The sequence below is a fragment of the Octopus sinensis genome, linkage group LG14, assembly GCF_006345805.1.
Source record: "Octopus sinensis linkage group LG14, ASM634580v1, whole genome shotgun sequence".
Classification (NCBI taxonomy): domain Eukaryota; kingdom Metazoa; phylum Mollusca; class Cephalopoda; order Octopoda; family Octopodidae; genus Octopus; species Octopus sinensis.
In genome coordinates, this window is record NC_043010.1 from 3,848,620 (window position 1) to 3,867,231 (window position 18,612).

At 35.7% G+C, this 18,612-nt stretch overlaps 1 protein-coding gene across 4 annotated transcripts in view; it reads right to left on the reverse strand.

Moving 5' to 3' along the window:
- Window positions 1-10,620, reverse strand: part of LOC115219538 (protocadherin gamma-B6-like) — a 124,803-nt gene extending 114,183 nt beyond the window's left edge. For 2 of the 4 annotated variants that reach the window (XR_005001979.1, XR_005001982.1), the window contains exons 1-2: window positions 10,057-10,619; window positions 9,294-9,490 (exon numbers count right to left, since the gene is read on the reverse strand). The gene's annotated coding sequence lies outside the window, so the exon portion shown is untranslated. Of the gene's footprint in view, window positions 1-9,293; window positions 9,491-10,022 lie in introns of all 4 variants that reach the window. The other 2 variants (XR_005001981.1, XR_005001980.1) reach the window with 2 other exon arrangements.
- Between the last annotated feature and the right edge of the window lie 7,992 nt (window positions 10,621-18,612).

Sequence of the window (18,612 nt, forward strand, 5' to 3'; positions counted from 1 at the left end):
AGGTTTATGATTTGGCATTCAAATAGGAAGGCTTAAATGATTAGGAATTTTTCCAATAATGATTTACAAACATCTTTGGCTTGCAACAGAGGAACAGTGCCAGGCATTATACTTTCAACAAAGTACTTCTGAACAATGCATCAAGCCATTTAGCGAATTTAAGTGACCTTTTTGATAATATGAGAATAGAATATGTGCCCAAGAACACAACTTGTGTGATAGGCCTATTATCTAAGAAGAACTTTAAAATAAAAATCTCATAGTTTGATAGGCCTGTTATCTAAGATGAACTTAAAAAAAAAACTCATAAAAATATTGGATGGTAAGTATGAAAATAACTGTTAGAGACTGAAGAAAATTCAGCATTGAGGACACTGAGGACTAGCCAAGTCATAGGATGAAGTGAAACCCTTAGTTATGAATATTGTTTGAAAAAAATCAATACAGAGCCAGAGTCCAGTAAGAAACTGTTACTGGCAAATGATGTAGATTTTGAAGAAGTCAAAGTTGATGTAGTTCAGTTTCTGGAGTCTGTTACAGAAGATTTATAAAATGAGAACTGATGCTTTTAGATCAAGAGCAACCTTAGGACCAAAAAAAAATGAAATGGAAATTTCATCCACTCCATTTCAGTTGACTGCAAAGAATACAGCTAAAAATGTTGGCACTTGAGAGGAAGTTCTTCAAGTCTTTGCTGATAATGATTCTGATCATGAACATAAATAAAAATTGCAAAAGGAATTTATAATGAGCTCAGTTCCTATACTGAGCTGTACAAAGAGATGATGCATCATAAATGTCAAAGAATTTTGGTTAAGTTCATCCCTGAAGCAGATGCTGATAATGATCTATGGGGCAGGAGATAGTGCCCTTTTCCTCTCAGTATCTCCTATCACACTACTTCCCACCACACAGAAGCCAAAACCTTTTGCAGTGAGTATGTTCACTACTATGGTATTTCAGTATTCTTATTCCCAAATGAATTTCTCTTCAAATGCTTTTGTGTTTCCAAACCATTCTCTGTGTGTGTAAATCTGTTATTTTCATCAAATAAAGTGTTTTTATCCCCAGCCCCTAAAAATATACCATCAGAACATATCTTAATTTATAGCATGGAAGTCAATGGCAAAATACATTTCATATCAGGGAATTCTGTTATTACAGCTTCTACAATATGGTGGATGCCTGTGTTTCTAACCACACTCTTATGTAGAAAGCTACTTACTTCTCTTCAGTAACATTTTACACAAAAGTGCTGGCATATCTGTGTGGTTAAGAAATTTGGTCTACGACTAGATGGTTCCAAGTTTGGTCCCACTGTAAAGCACTAGGTTTTATCTACTGTTGATGTGAGTTGACCAGTACTTTGTGAATGTAATTTTGTGGAAACTTGGTTGACAGAAACTATAAGCAGGCTTCTTGTTGTTGTTACTCTGTGTGTGTGTGTGTGTGTGTGTGTTGTGTGTGTGTGTGTGTGTGAAATCTATATCAGGATAATAGATATAACTGCTAAATCTCCATGACATTTTTCTACCTCCTACTGCCGCTATAAATTCCCTTTTAAAGAACTTTATATGATACCTATAGGCATTAGTGGAATGCTTGGTAAATTAAAACCTAATTTAAACTGAGGGCTATCCATGCTACAATTTAATTCTCTAACAGTTGCAATCGTTGGGAGGGAACATGGACTGCGACCTGAAAAACTCAGTGTGGTTTTGGTACTTCCTCAGGCTTCACACCCCTTTAAGTATTGGTTGTTTGTCTTTATGCAGCATAGAGCAGCACCCAAAATAACCAGTAAGTCTCATTTGGGACTGCTAATGAATTCTATTTCATCAGTTAATTTCAAGATTATTTGTGAGTGTACTATTATGCTAGTGAATTTGTAGCATGACTTACTGCTTGAAATCAGTGGTCAATAGAATCTCTTGATAAATATGTAAGATTTGACAGGAGTGGCTGTGTGGTAAGTAGCTTGCTTCCTAACCACATGGTTCCGGGTTCAGTCCCACTGCATGGCACCTTGGGCAAGTGTCTTCTGCTATGGCCCCGGGCCGACCAATGCCTTGTGAGTGGATTTGGTAGACGGAAACTGAAAGAAGCCTGTCGTATATATGTATATATATATATATGTGTGTGTGTTTGTGTGTCTGTGTTTGTTCCCCTAGCATTGCTTGACAACCGATGCTGGTGTGTTTACATCCCTGTCACTTAGCGGTTCAGCAAAAAGAGACTGATAGAATAAGTACTGGGCTTACAAAGAATAAGTCCCGGGGTCGATTTGCTCGACTAAAGGCGGTGCTCCAGCATGGCTGCAGTCAAATGACTGAAACAAGTAAAAGAGTAATACAGAGACAAATATATTTGGTGATTCATTTATAATTGGAACCTCTTCTGCTCATATACAAACTAAATTAAAGGAAAACCAAAACTCCAATGTTGGCTTCAGCCATAAATCAAACTCATGCTTTGGAAATATTTATGAAGATCCTTAGGTCTATGGCTCTGTTCTTCAAGTGGAAAGTTGTACAATAAGCTTTGCTGAAGCACTTAGAAAAATCTTGAATTTGAAAAGAAATCAAAGCTCAACCATGGTTTCTTGTACAACTGTACCTTATCAGGACATCAAAGGTATTATTTCTCTGGAAAATTTCTGCAGTTTCACCACAGCAAATATCTAACCTGTGATACTATTTGTTTCAAGCATAAGAAAAAGGAACACTTTTCAAATAGTTGTAGGGCTTTAAATAAACCTATGATTGCTTCTGTTCTGTCAGAAACACTTGAGCAACGCTAGTGCATGCATATACAGTTGCGTGCATGTGCACATACATGCGAGTACTGTCCAAATCTCCAACCAATCACATACAGCTAGCTGACATTCAATTGGCGTATCAAGTTTCAGGCATTTTGATTGGGTTTTGGATAGAAAATTCACAAAAAAGTCACTTCTATTGATTTTTTAATGGCTTTGCGGGGTGACTGGGGAAATGTAAAGATGTGCACGACCACCCTTGGATGGTTTTGAATGACCATAGAGAGTGCGAGCCCTTTAACTGAAAACTTGTGGATTTGTATAAAGGACACACACACAGACATACATTTTGCCGTTTATATATGTATATATATATATATATATATATATATATTTATGTTTCCTCCAACTGCTTGTTATTCTTGGTATTCACTTGCTGAACAAACATTTGCCTGCCAATGTAGAATTCTGTGCCCTACATAATAGGACCAGGTAGTTTGCTCTCTTCTCTCTCTAAAAAGTCAATCCCTCTATAGTCTTTGCTCATCTATTACCAGAAATTATGTAATTCTGTAAGTTTACATCATCTGATGTTGAAATTATTCTATCAGATGTGAACAGAATGCTTAGAGTAGACATTGTCAAACCAAGTGACTCTGAGTCACCACAAATACATTTTATTAATGATGACAGCTAAAAAGGTGGTGAGCTGGCAGAATTGTTAGCATGGCAGGCAAAATGCTTTGTGACATTTCATTTGTCTTTAAGTTCTGAGTTCAAATCCTGCCAAGGTTGAATTTGCCTTTCATCCTTTGGGGGTTGATAAAATAATTCACTGAGGTCATTGTAATCAAATAATTCCCTTCCCCAAAATTTCAGGCCTTGTGCCTGTCATAGAAAAGATTTAATGATAACAGCAAAAGAAAGCTAGCAGTTGATTAGTCTAATGCTTTTTATAAATTCATCTACTTACCTGTCCAAATTAGATGACTTTATTAAGAAAATAACTTATTACTAGCTATGTGGTATTATTGACGTCTGTGGTGCATACCACTATATTGCATTGAATTCTGATGCTCAAGTATTTATTGCTTTTAAGGCAGACAGTCAGTTCTTTCCAATTTTTTTTTTTGCTTAAATGTCTTAGTTTCAGTCTTAAAAATGGTGTTGCAGTCTTACAGATGCATTGCATGTTTCCAATAAATAATAAACAATCTTATTTCTGACATAAGTTAGAAGACACGTGTAACTAAGCTAAATGACATCACCATATGTTGTAAGATCAAAGAGGAACACATCAAAAAATCTAAATTCTTGAGATGTTTGTATATTTAATATGAAACTGAAAATAGATTTTCAACTAAATCTGTCTGTATTCTAGATTAGCAAATTAATTAGAATGAATTGCATCTTGATCTCTTAATGTTTTACTCTATTTTTTTAAGAAAATGCTCATGCCTACTATTAAACAATTTTTATCTTGTATTATACATCTGTTCACTTATTCTTCATCAATCTCTTGCTTCACCGAAAGATAAGACCTTAATCAATATTCAGTTTCTCAAAGAAGACTGCATGACCCTCTGTGACTTAAAGGCTGCTGTTATAGAGTCTGTCAAGATTAAAGCTGATGAACATAAGATGTCATTTACCATTGAAATGGATACTTCTGAGACTACTATCAGAGATACTCTTAATGAAAATAATATGCCTGTATAATGCATTTAAGTTACTAAATTCTGCTGAGAAAAATTATTGCACATTTTAAAAAACAAGCAAGCAAAAATAAGTGGCACAGCACTTTCTGTTATGCAAATGATTAACCCCGGTGTTTGATCAGATGTCATTGTTTATAAAGACATGAAACACAAAATTAAAATAAAAATAAGAGGATATACTTGGAATTAGAACTCTTACCATTCTATTACAAAATTTTACATCCTCTTGTATTTCTTAATGCTGCAGCAGATGTACAATCATAAGACTTTTGAAACATTGTTCTGCAGAGTAACATCTTAGAACTACCAATTTTCGTGCTGTCCTGGTTGGTGTTACACTGTTGTTGCATTTTGGGTGTGAAATCTTTTACTTAGAGAACTGCATTGAATGTGTTGTTTCTACATGTAACATTTGTCAAAAGTATAAGCTACAATACTATCATCTGGACCAATATCAGTTCATGTGATCCATGCATCCCTTTGACAACTGAAGTATTGACTTTAGGTCTTTGTTTATCTTCCCTTCCAAGTTATTATTTCTGACATAAGCTAGAAGACAGGTATAACTAGGTAACTGACATCACCACATGTAGTATGATAAAAGTAACATTACAAAAAAATTATTTAAATTCTTAAGTTGCAGATTATTAGCAATAAGTCATCCCCCGCTTTTTTTTTTTTTTGCTTCCCTGTCATGACATATATTCATCAACTGTCATTTCTTGCTTGATCATGTGTATTTTAAAAATTTCTAATTTACATAAAAAAACTTCTAAACTGAAGTCTTTCTTACTTGGTAAGTGTGTCCCAATTTGTCCCTTGTCACCATTCTACCCTACAAGAAATGGGCAACATTTGTATTATACTGGTAACTTTTAGAAAATCATGACATTAGTTCTCCAGTCTAAAAATATCTCTGTACCCTATGTGTATGGGTTTTATTGAATGCCTTACATTCATTCTGATCCTTATGTTCATCATCAAATTCAATATTTCCTGAATGCCTTTTGATTTTCCCAGAAATATGGCATACCAGTCTAACATTTGTCATCAAGAAAGATTCTGCACAGGGAATTGAATTGAAACAAGAACTCAAGTTCAAGAGGTTGAACTCATTATTGTCATCATAATCTTTGCTTTATGTTTGCTTTTCTGGAATCAAAGCTTGTATTTGTTTCCCTTTGATGGAGAAGGAATTGTAGCAATTGGATATTTAAACCCACCAGGTGACACCCTAAATTAGGCTGAAATTAGGAACAGGTGTACTCCTACTGAAAGTATCAGTACTCATGTAACTCACCTTTAATCTTGATGAAACACCTACACAGCAATCTGTCAAATACTACAATCTAATGAACCACCTGTGAGCTTTGTGTCCTAATATTCTACTTGAAAAATATAACAACACTGAAAAATTTTGTGTCCAAAATATGTTGCATTGAAATTTTGAACTATTGCTTTAGTAATATTATAAGCATATTTTTCAGAGATGGGGTGAAAGAATGTAATAATTTTATTAAAAGATGCTATATGTTAATAACAATAGAAATGGTTATCGAAACTCTGTGAGATTCCGCAATTACTTTGAGTTCCTGCCGTTAAATTAAATTCTGTCAAGCAAGAAATGGTTGTTGATGAATAAATGTCACAAGTTAAAAAAGCAGAAAACAAGAAGATTCATTGGCAAAAGTCAACATTTATTATTGATATTGTTATACCTAGAGATCTGTGAGCAAATGTCATGGAAGTATTTGTAAATTGAAACCTAATTTAAGTTGACATTGTTTTGGGCTATTCACACTTCAGAGTGTGTATATATATATATATAATTATATATATGTGTGTATGTCTGCATTTTATCTTGTTTATATTGTGTCTCTTTATATCCCATAACACAGTAGTTAGGTAAGAACTGATGATAAATATATATGGAATATATATGTTTGATTAAACCTTTGAGGGTGTTGCTCTTGCCTTATTACAGTCAATGACTGAAACTAGTAAAAGTATGCGTCGACCATGTGCAATGTAAGAGATAACTTCATGAGACATGGACTAATTTTATGGATAGAAATCATACAAACATCCCACAGTGAGAACATGACAACCTTATCTCATTCAGCAGCATTGGATATATTATGGAAACATAACAGCATGTGACATCACTGCTTATGCAACTAAAACCTTCAACTTCTTTTCAAATGCTAAATTTCAGAAGCTTTGATCTTTCATGATGAAAACACATAACATTTGCATTACCAGATCCAAAATGTTTTTTCAGAGTCAGAAAATTATGTTTTCTAAACAACTGCGTACTTTCTTTCTCCATAACATAACCGTAATTCTCATGAGAGTAATCTTCACATATCTGTGAAGACTAAATGATTCATGTCTTGGATAAGTGATTCATGTCCAAGCCACTGCACCGTGTTTATCCAAAATACTTAACCAGCAATTGACTCAAATCGTGGCTGATGCCAGCGCCGCCTCAACTGGCTTCCGTGCCGGTGGCACGTAAAATGCACCAAACCGACCGTGGCCATTGCCAGCCTCGCCTGGCACCTGTGCAGGTGGCACATAAAAAGCACCCACTACACTCACGGAGTGGTTGGCGTTGGGAAGGGCATCCAGCTGTAGAAACAATGCCAGATCTGACTGGCCTGGTGCAGCCTTCGGGCTTGCCAGACCCCAGTTGAACCGTCCAACCCATGCTAGCATGGAGAACGGATGTTAAACGATGATGATGATGATGATGACTCAGTTCACTGAGATGATGATAAATACCAAAAGGAGGGAGGGAGTCAGTACCTTAAAATATATGAAGCATTGTAAAAGTTACAAGTGTGTTTTTTTTAATACTACAATGTCAAAGAGGCAAATGCAGTACCCGTGACCATAATTCATCAAAGAAGGAAGTGCAGTACCCATGACCATTTTCTAATTTTTCATTACCTTTGAGAATCGTGAGGGGAAAGGAGAAAGTTTAATAAGAACTGGAAATCTGACCCAAATGTTTGAAACAAGGAGAATGCCACTGAAGGCAACCAAGAACTAGGCAGTGGTGTTAAAGAAGCAATTGATTAAGCCCACGATCCAAGGCTTCAAATGCCAAATATTTGGAATGAAAAGCAGTGAAGTGCTACATATGGAGACATGAAGGCAGATTGACTAAGAGTTAAATATATATAATCATCATCATCATCATCATCATCATTGTTTAACATCCGCTTTCCATGCTGGCATGAGTTGGACGGTTCGACCGTGGATCTGGGAAGCCAGAAGGCTGCGCCAGGCCCAGTCAGATCTGGCAGTGTTTCTACAGCTGGATGCCCTTCCTAATGCCAACCACTCCGTGAGTGTAGTGGGTGCTTTTTACGTGTCACCGGCACAGGTGCCAGACGAGGCTGGCAAACGGCCACGATTGGTTTGGTGCATTTTACGTGCCACTGGCACAGGGGCCAGACGAGGCTGGCAAACGGCTACGATCGGATGGTGCTTTTTACGTGCCACCAGCATGGAGGCCAGTCGGGGTGGCACTGGCAATGGATGGTTCTCTTACGTGCCACCAGCACTGGTATCACAGCTAATATTGGTAGCAAATTTTGGCACAAGGCCAGCAATTTTAGGGGAAGTGGGTACATTGATTACATCAATCCCAGTGCTCAACTGATACCTATTTTATCAACTCTGAAAGGATGAAAGGCAATGCCGATCTTGATGGAATTTGAACTCAGAAATATAAAGATGGATGAAATGCCACTGAACACGTTGTCCGATGTGCTAACGATTCTGCCAGTTTGCCACCTTGAATTTTTGTAATATTGAGGGACGAAAGAGCATGGAACAAAGAACGCTTAAGGTAGTAACAGATAAAAAGAAATATAAACGTGTGTGAAATAGAGAGGAAAATTGTGACTGTATAAGAGAGAAGAAAAGTGTGTAAAGAAAACAAGAGGGAAAATGCATCTTTGTGTATGTGTGTGTAAGCATGTGCCGGTTTGTGAGAGAAATCAGAAGAGGTAATGGGTGAGGGGTGGGGCGAAAAATACTTTGCTTTAATGAATGTTAATAGTGCATCCTGTTGTAGCTCCCTGATGAAGTCTAATCGAGCATACACTTTTATGATCAAAGATATTCCAGCTGTGACCATCCTTTCATTTTAAGGGTCTCTAGAACTTTCATTAGCTAATATATGCTGCTCCCCACTTTTCTTGGATAAGATGTCATTTGAGGGAGATTTGATAGCTATTTCTAGATTTAAACCAAGTCGGGTGACCATCGAGGTGCCCCACCCTTCTGACTCGGGTGAGTGCTTGTAGGATGTATCAATAGGGCAAATGAGAGGTGGGGAGAGAGATACCGGAGAAAGGGATAGAGGGGAGAAGGAAATCTTTATATATAAAAGTAAGGTTGTGTATCTGTCTCCTACGATTTAGATTCCTAACTACTCCCACATTTTGCGGTGTAGTTTAACCAAAGCCGGGTATCTTATAGTCGTGATTCATATCAAGCCCTTCTGGGTATTAGCGCACGTCTACGATGAGTCTACAATTTTAAAAAAAAATTACCATCATTTTTTTCTATTTTAATGCATTTTCTTTCGCTATTATATAAGGGAAGTAACTCTCTAAAAATGTCTACGATGAGTCAACGATTTTTACCATCGTTTTTTTTCCATTTTTAATGCATTTTTTGCTATCTTTTGGCTATAACTCTCTAAAAATGCTTATATAGTTATTTCCCTTACAAATCCGAGCAACGCCGGGCGATACTGCTAGTATGAATATAAAACGTAAGAGTTTTAAAGTTGTACTTACCTGGAGTGATTCGATTGTTTTTGGTCACTTTATATTATTTATCGGTCATTTAAGTATTTATGACGGATATTTAATAAATATCTCCCAATTAATTATCGCAGAGGAAAAAATTATCATTGTTCAGCGTTAAAGGGGCATAACTGCAACGTGACTTCGCGAAAACCTTGCCTTTTCAGATCAAATTCTTTTCAATTGATCTGCAATAAAAAGAAAGAGAAACTAAAGTTACTAATGATAGAATTTTACGGAGAATGGACTTACGGCATCTACCGTTCCAAAGAAATTTTGATTTATTCAACTTAGAATGAAGATCGGACTTAAAAATAGTATGTATTAAAAAGTTAGGCAAATAATACAATCGATGTTGTGTGTTCTGTGTTCTGTTTACAAACGTAGAATTGAAATCGTGGCTTTCACTTTCGTGGCTTTCGGTTCTCAAAACTTTTGTTTTTGTTTACTAAATGTCATTCTATACTCTATTGTTGTGATGAAAATTAACTTTGTGTGTATGTATGCATGTATATATATATGTGTGTGTACATATTTGTATGCGTATGACAAGCAAAAAATTATATCTAATTCTTATTAAATTTGGAAAAATCCGAAATACAAAGAATATAAATTACGAATTTTCTACTTGAAAAAAAAAAATGTAGTTATAATAAGTAATGAATAAATTTTAATAGTGTGTTCGTGGAGAAAATAATGTGTGAAATATAACAAAATTACTTTGTTTTCTTTATTCAAAGTATTTTGTACCAACCCAAAACGAAAGTCTCCGAATGTGGAACTTTTTAGCTTTCGGCCAGGTGGAACCATTTTTTATAAACTGTCCTTGAAAATTCGCCGCCCTGTTAGGTTTGAAGGTTTGGTATAACCTTAAATAAAAGTTTACCAGTTTCCTTTCTTTGTTTTCATTTTTTTTTTTAACGTTAAAGATCTTCGGTTATAACAATTATAAGAAATACAGTTTGCTGCTAAATCTCTGTTTAGCTCTGATCGGTCATGCTTACGACTGAAATCGCTCTCCCTTCGCATCTTTCCCTATAGCACGTTGCCAGGACTCCCTTTTAAAACAGAAACGGGTACATCATCCATTGTACCCTACCCACTGTCCACCTTTTTTTTTTTTAAGAGGGTATCATTTTAGGGTTGTTTAGCTGTTATTTCTTGCGAATCGAACAACTGTATGATCTCGCCTTTTAGTTCGAGTACAATTCTTTCTAGAGAAAGTACATGTAGCGTACCACCACAACACGGAACATTTTCTGTGATTGTATATTAATATTGTTTTTTTTTTATACATTGTAACTCTTTCACTTTTCATCTAAGTGTTACTTTCATTCTCTCATCTCAAACAAAAGTGAAAGTAGTTTCACTTTCGCCGCCCTCAAAGTGCGTGGTTGTGTGACGTAAGTGAAAGTGTTTGCAAAGTGCGTTTGTGTTTACAAACTGAGAAATGCATTGTTTTGTAAATAGAATCTCGGCTCGTTGCAGTAACGACACTCTTTCGATTTCTTTTTATTGCCATTCCACTATTTTTCCAGCTAATCCCAGTGGAATTGAATAATCACGTTTTCTCGTCGCTAAAATTTACGTCTTCATTGTCAATTCAAATTATAATAGTGCAGTTTTGTATCTTCCTTTATAATTTACCGTCTTGTTTTTATTCCTTATAAACATTAGAGGAGGGGGCTTAGTATGAGCTATACCTCATGCTAAGTCCCCACACCACGTGTTTTCTATTTGTTATGTTATCAAGACACTTGGTTTTTGGAAAGTTTTTTTCTTTCTTTCTTTATATTTTATACAATACAATTTCTTTCTTTAACTTATTTCTGATCGAGCAGACTCGTGTTTGAAGGCCTTCTGTTTAACCCTTTAGTATTTAAACTGGTTATATCCGGCTAAAAGTATTCTGCCTGTTTTATGCTCAAACTGGTTATATCCGGCCAAAAGTATTCTGCCTGTTTTATGCTCAAACTGGCCAGATCTGGTCTCTCACACCAACCCTACAATATCGTTTTGAAAATTAACAGCTACCTCATCAAAATCTCAAAGCTACAAGATAATGCCGGATTAGTTCAAGGCAATGTGGATAAAAAAGGATTAATTTTGGCAGAATAATGCGAACACTAAAAGGTTAAGGGATAACAATATTGTCCAGCGTGCCTTACCCTTTATTTTCTAAAGTGTAAAGTGAGTTCAGGGAGTTTTGGCTGCTATTTTTAGCAGATCGAACCACTGCGCAGTCTCACTTGTTTGGTCAGTTACAATTTTTTTTTCAGGCTGGAGATGCCTCATTGCACTTGTAGTAAAGAATACTTTAGTTTTTGGTGGATGCCTAAGAATGCGAAGTGACCTCCCGGTGAATCAACTCTACCATTAGGTTTCCTTTCAATGGACGTCGGACTTAGGAAGCACCAACAAATCAGAACTTCTCCGTTTTAACGATGGTTTTTCAGATTCTTTTTTATAGTGTCCATTGAAATGCTCTGGACTATCTTTGCAAAAGGAAAAAAAAGAAAAAAGTTGTGAGAAACTATGTCCACCACCACCACCACCACGTTTACTCGACCGATTTTGTAGGCACTTTGCCCTTGGATACTATAGGAGAAGCCTTTTCAGTACAAAAAAAAAAAAAAGGTATGGGGTGGGAATGGCATGTGATTTAAAGGAGATTTAGCTGTTGTTTTAGCATATCCCACGACCGGTAAGGTTTAGAGTTGATAAAAAATGTTCGGAAAAAAAATTTTTTTAACGGCATAAATGAGTTTATGCTATTAATGGGGAGAAAATATTGAAAAACATCAATACATCAATACTTGTCAGAGTGAAGAAATGAGGAAGGTGATCATAGGATATGCTAGAAACAACAGCCAAATCTCCCATTAGTCACACACCTTTACATCTAAAAATATTTTTTTTGTTTTTACTGAAAAAGCTTCCCCTAAAGTTTATAAGTGCGTAATCTCCCCACAAAAATCATTGTACGTAGTGCCCACAAAGTTGACCAAAATTAGTCGGTTTAAAGATAGAAAAATTCTTTTACTTGTTTCAGTCATTTCACTGTGGCCATGCTGGAGCACTGCCTTTAGTCGAACAAATCAATCCCAAGACTTATTCTTTGTAAGCCTAGTACTTATTCTATCGGTATCTTTTGCTGAATAAGGCGGCGAGCTGGCTGAAACGTTAGCACGCCGGGCGAAATGCTTAGCGGTATTTCGTCTGCATTACGTTGTGAGTTCAAATTCCGCCGAGGTCGACTTTGCCTTTCATCCTTTCAGGGTTGATAAATTAAGTACCAGTTATGCACTGGGGTCGAAGTAATCGACTTAATACCTATGTCTGTCCTTGTTTGTCCCCTCTGTGTTTAGCCCCTTGTGGGTAATAAAGAAATAGGTATCTTTTGCTGAACTGCTAAGTTACAGTGACACAAACACACCAAGATCAGTTGTCAAGCAATGGTGGTGGGGACATACACACACACACACGCACAAATATATAGATATATACATATATGTATGTGCCCGTGCCAGTAGGGTGCTAAGAGCACCATCCGAGCGTGATCGTTGCCAGAGCAGCCAACTGGCTCCGTGCTGGTGGCATGTAAAAGGGCACCTTTCGAGCGTGATTGTTACCAACGTCGCCTTACTGGCACCTGTGCCGGTGGAATGTGTAAAAAAATTCGAGCGAGGTCATTGCCAGTACTGCCTGATAGACCCTGTGCCGGTGGCATGTAAAAAGCACCCACTACACTCTCGGAGAGGTTGGCGTTAGGAAGGGCATCCAGCTGTAGAAACTCTGCCAGATCAAGATTGGAGCCTGGTGTGGCTGTCTAGTTCGCCAGCCCTCAGTCAAAATCGTCCAACCCATGCTAGCATGGAAGGCGGACGTTAAACGATGATGATGATAATGATGATATATGAAGGGCTTCTTTAAGTTTCTGCCTACCAAATCCATTCATAAGGCTTTGGTTGGCCTGAGGCTATAGTAGAAGACACTTGCCCATGCAGTGGCACTGAACCAGGAACCATGTGGTTGGGAAGCAAGCTTCTTACCACACAGCCACACCTGCACCTATAAATTTTAGAAAATTTATTTTTAGTAAATAGAGCGTTTCTAAGGGCATTTCTGAAGAGCATTTCCAGAGTATTTCAAAGGGCACTGTGAAAAAAAATCTGGAAAAGCCCCCATCAAAGTGGAAAAATTCCAACTTGTTAGTGTTTCCTAAGTCCGACATCCACCTTCATTTCTGCTGAAGTATTTGACTCCAAAGATCTTCAAGCAATCAGTTACTTTGCCCAATTACAATTTCTTTTTCTTTTTCTCTTCTCTAAATCTAGGATCTTGCGTGCATTAAGAAAAACCTATTTATGGGAATGGCTGCTTTTTTTTCCAGACAAGCAATAGAGAGGCCAAGACTGCATCTCTATTTGGATTCACAGTTGTAATAATTTCACTCCAATTAAGACACTAATTATAATTAGAGTGACATGAATGTTATACATTTTTATTTCTTTCATCTTATAATCCGACTTTGTCTACCTCCAAAAATAATGTTTAGCTTCAATGGGTTGATGAATTAGCAGAGTCATTAAGAGTATAAGATAGATAATATGCAATATTTGTTCTTGCACTCAGCAGTTCATTTCAACAGTATTATAAGCCCTTAAGCAAAGTGATGAGCTGTGGACCTCTACTTATGCAACCATGGCCTCTGGGTAAATACCCAGTGTGTTCATGCCTTAAGAGGCACTGGGTCTCTGCTCTCTGAGTTCAGATCCCACCCAGAACACCTTTGCCTTTTGGGATCAATAAAGTACCTAACTCTAGTAGAGTTGATTCTATCCCTTCTTTATCCATCTCACTCTGGAAGAAACTGACTGTGAACAGATCTGGTAAAGGATGGTCTCTGCCAGCTTCAAAAATACTCAAGGCAGTGTATATCACTATGTCATCCTTATGACAATATCAGATATGAAGTGGGAGAGATGAGGCAAAGTTTGTTTAGATTAGGATGGGGGAATGTTCAAAACAGAACAATGGCTTACATGTTTTACTCCAGTGTTTAAAAACCCATTGTATGGAGTATTACTGCAACTACCTACCATTTGTTGTTTTGTCATTGGTGAAGAATCAAATCCGCTTTATTTGAGTAGATTGAGCAGATGCTGAGCTGATTACAAATATGCTTAAGATAAAAAAAAAAAATATGTATACAGTGTCCTTGTTTAGAACCAGGTCAACCTGGACAGGACAGACCTATTGTCAAGGCATTTCGGTTGTGACACTCTAATGAGTTTACGAATAACCTAAAATATTTACTATTTTCTTGAAAATGATTTCATTTTGATTTTAATTAATCTTTTAATTAGGTCTGTTATAAAGTAGTAACTATTGTATAATAAATACTTTTTCTTTGTATGTATGTATGTATGTATGTATGTATGTATGTATGTATGTATGTATATATATATATATATATAGGCAGTAATAAATTTACACAAGACAGTGACTATAGCTAGAAATATGGCAGGAAAATAATCAGTGACTACACTTAACACAGCACTACAGAGAAAAATTTCTATTTTTAATTAGCTTAATTACCCAGAAAACCTATAGTATAACAATAAGGTTATATGTATTTAAAACATTTTGTTTGTTTTTTTTGATGTATTCAGAAAACACTTCAAAATGTTATATTAGTAACAATCAATAAGCCAAGAGTTGAGTTTTGAGACTAAATGATTCATTTACCCACTAACCTTTTTTTTTACTTTTTTTCAAAGTTTCTTCTATCATATTTGTAATACACCAGCTGCTCACTTATGCTCGCTTTTCTTATAAATTTAGTAAATACCTAGTGAGTGTTTTGCTTCAGTTGACTGATATTGGTAAGTGGTAAGAAATTATAAGAAATTTTGAAAACTAGGTGATGCAATGAATTTTGAATATGACTAAAAATTCTTAATTTCTCCACAATAGCAGCAGCAAGTAAATGTGGATAAGATACAAAGAAGTGAGTAGAAATAAAAGACGGCATCTGTTATGTATATTATGTATCTTTGTAGAAAGGGTTATCACTAGCATCAATGGAATTATTGTTTCTTTTTATTTGTTTATTTATTTATTTATTCAGGCACTATTAATTTAATCTTTTTTCAGGTTTTTAAAAGATTGTATTGAACAATTCAGTCTCTGTTCATCACATGTCAAATAAATGTACATATGTACATAGGCGCAAGAGTGGCTGTGTGGTAAGTAGCTTGCTAACCAACCACATGGTTCCGGGTTCAGTCCCACTGCGTGACATCTTGGGCAAGTGTCTTCTTCTGCTATAGCCCCGGGCCGACCAATGCCTTGTGAGTGGATTTGGTAGACGGAAACTGAAAGAAGCCTGTCGTATATATGTATATATATATATATATATATATAATATATATATATATATATATATATATATATATATATATGTGTGTGTGTGTGTGTGTGTGTTTGTCCTCCCAGCATTGCTTGACAACTGATGCTGGTGTGTTTACGTCCCCGTCACTTAGCGGTTCGGCAAAAGAGACCGATAGTACTGGGCTTACAAAGAATAAGTCCCGGTGTCGATTTGCTCGACTAAAGGCAGTGCTCCGGCATGGCCGCAGTCAAATGACTGAAACAAGTAAAAGAGTAAAAGAGTATGTATATGTATGTCTGGATCGATGAATGCATAGATGGATGTATGAATGTGTATGTGTGTACATATGTGTTTTTACATGTATGTGTATGTATAAACACACTCTCTCACACCAATGTACACATACACACACACACACTCACTCGATCACACACATACAGTTGTATTAGATGCAAGTATATTTAAATCACACTGGAATTTGAAGTGCTCTAAATTTACATACATTCACATATCCTTTACATAAAACTATTTTCTGAAAGCCCAGCCCTTATTAAATAAATGATTAATAGGAAAAATAAAAAAAAAGCAGGTAAAATGGTAATGGAACAATATTTATTAAAATTAATTTTAGCTAAGAAAGTCAATTTTTAAGAGACTTGGAAACCTCTATATAGCTACTCAACCAGCTGGATATAGCAGCTAAATCACCCTAAGGTCACCCAAAGAAAGAAATAATTGATAGTTCAGTCAGCCCTATACAAAAAGACAGGATGATCACATCTGGAATGACTTTACCTCTAGATCTGTTCAAATAGGGCTGACTTGAAGCAACAACAGCTACAAAAACATATTAAGTTGTTTGCTGTGTTGTTAACATAACTGTTTTGCTTTTTCGTGATTCTGGAGTTTTTGAGTAAGAGGTAGATGAGAACCTCAGTTAAATTATATCAAACTAGCAGTATCGCCCGGTGTTGCTCGGGTTTGTAAGGGAAATAACTATATAAGCATTTTTAGAGAGTTATAGCCAAAAAATAGCAAAAAATGCATTAAAAATGGGAAAAAAATTATGGTAAATTTTTTTTAAATCGTTGACTCATCGTAGACATTTTTAGAGAGTTACTTCCCTTATATAATAGCGAAAAAATGCATTAAAATGGAAAAAAATTATGGTAAATTTTCTTTTAAATCATAGACTCATCGTAGACGCATGCTAATACCCAGAAGGGCTCAATATGAATCACGACTATAATATACCCGGTTTTGGTTACACTGCACTGCAAAATGTGGGAGTAGTTAGGAATCTAAATCGTAGGAGACAGACAGCACACAACCTCTCTTTTATATATAAAGATAAATGGAAGGTCATATTACTTATATATTAATATCTATAACAATGCTTTTTAATAAGTGCCTTCTCCTTAATAACAACAATAACTGTATTTTTAAGTAAAAGCCTTCTCCTTAATAAATCTTTTCTATTTTATGGAGGGATTTTCAAACCTTTTGCTTGGTGTATCCTTTCATCATTTCTGGCAGTGTTGGCTTACCCCTTTTGAAGTCTATCAATTAAAACAGTTGGATACTATACAATAGACAATAAGTGTATTATTTAACTTAGTCTCATTGAAAGGGTTCAAATCTTGCTTAGGCCAGTTGTTCCTCTCATCCTGCCTGAGTTAATAAAATAGAGTATTTGGGGCACTGGAGTCAATATAATTAACTGTTCCCCCCTGCAAGTTTCTTGCCTTATGTTTTCTGTAAGAAATTAATTCATTTAAGGTTATGGTTTTAATGAGATTAATGAACTTGGCTCTTATGGTCAAGCAATACACTTCTAGACAGAGTGTTAGAAAGTTACTTGCATTTTCTCAATTGACAATCTTGTTCACAATGATAAGTGAATAATAACAATGAAAAGCTCTCCACACTATACGTTTCTCAGATATATATAACTAGCAGTATCGCCTGGCGTTGCTCGGGTTTGTAAGGGAAATAACTATATAAGCATTTTTAGAGATGTAAAGTATAATAGCCATCTCAATATGGCTAACCACAAAGGAGGGGGTGTTACTGTAGCTTTTTACGTTCTGAGATTTAATAATAATTTTTTAGAGAGTTACTTCCCTTATATATGCCAAAAATGCATTAAAAATGGGAAAAATTGATGGTAAATTTTTTTTAAATCGTAGATGCGCGCTAATACCCAGAAGGGCTCGATATGAATCATGACTATAAGATACCTGGTTTTGGTTAAACTGCACTGCAAAATGTGGGAGTAGTTAGGAATCTAAATCGTTGGAGACAGACAGCACACAACCTCTCTTTTATATATAAAGATGTGTTTAGTTGGTTGTGATTACATGAAAATTCCAGAGTTATTACAACTCTTGGCTGTCCTTGCAATTTCTTTTGCGTATGCCTTGAGGTCCATGTACCATGGCATGAACAGCTGATACTATGTATGAGGAATGTTAGAAACTAAGAATATTTAAGGATAAATTAAAAGAACTGCTAAAGCCATAGTTGCAATCTCATTGCAAAATAAATACAATAAGATAATATTTTAATGTGCATGTATGCCATATTTATGAGGAAAATAGTTGTTGTTATTTTTAGTAATATTGAAATATTTATTAATATTTTTATAGCAATATTTATAATTTATTAAGTAATTGAGTATGTAACATTGTATGGACAAAATTAAAATCAATATATATTTGTTATATTCTATTTTCTAATATGTTGTGTATGAGTGTGTATCTTTTTGTGTCTATATTATCTTGATATATTTACTTTACCTTTGTAAAATATTGTAAAGGCACTGAAGAAATATTGGAATATAAAGTTGTGTTGACTATTGTATTTTGTTGACAGATGCCACGATTCAATTATTGTAGTAAGCAAACAAAAGGA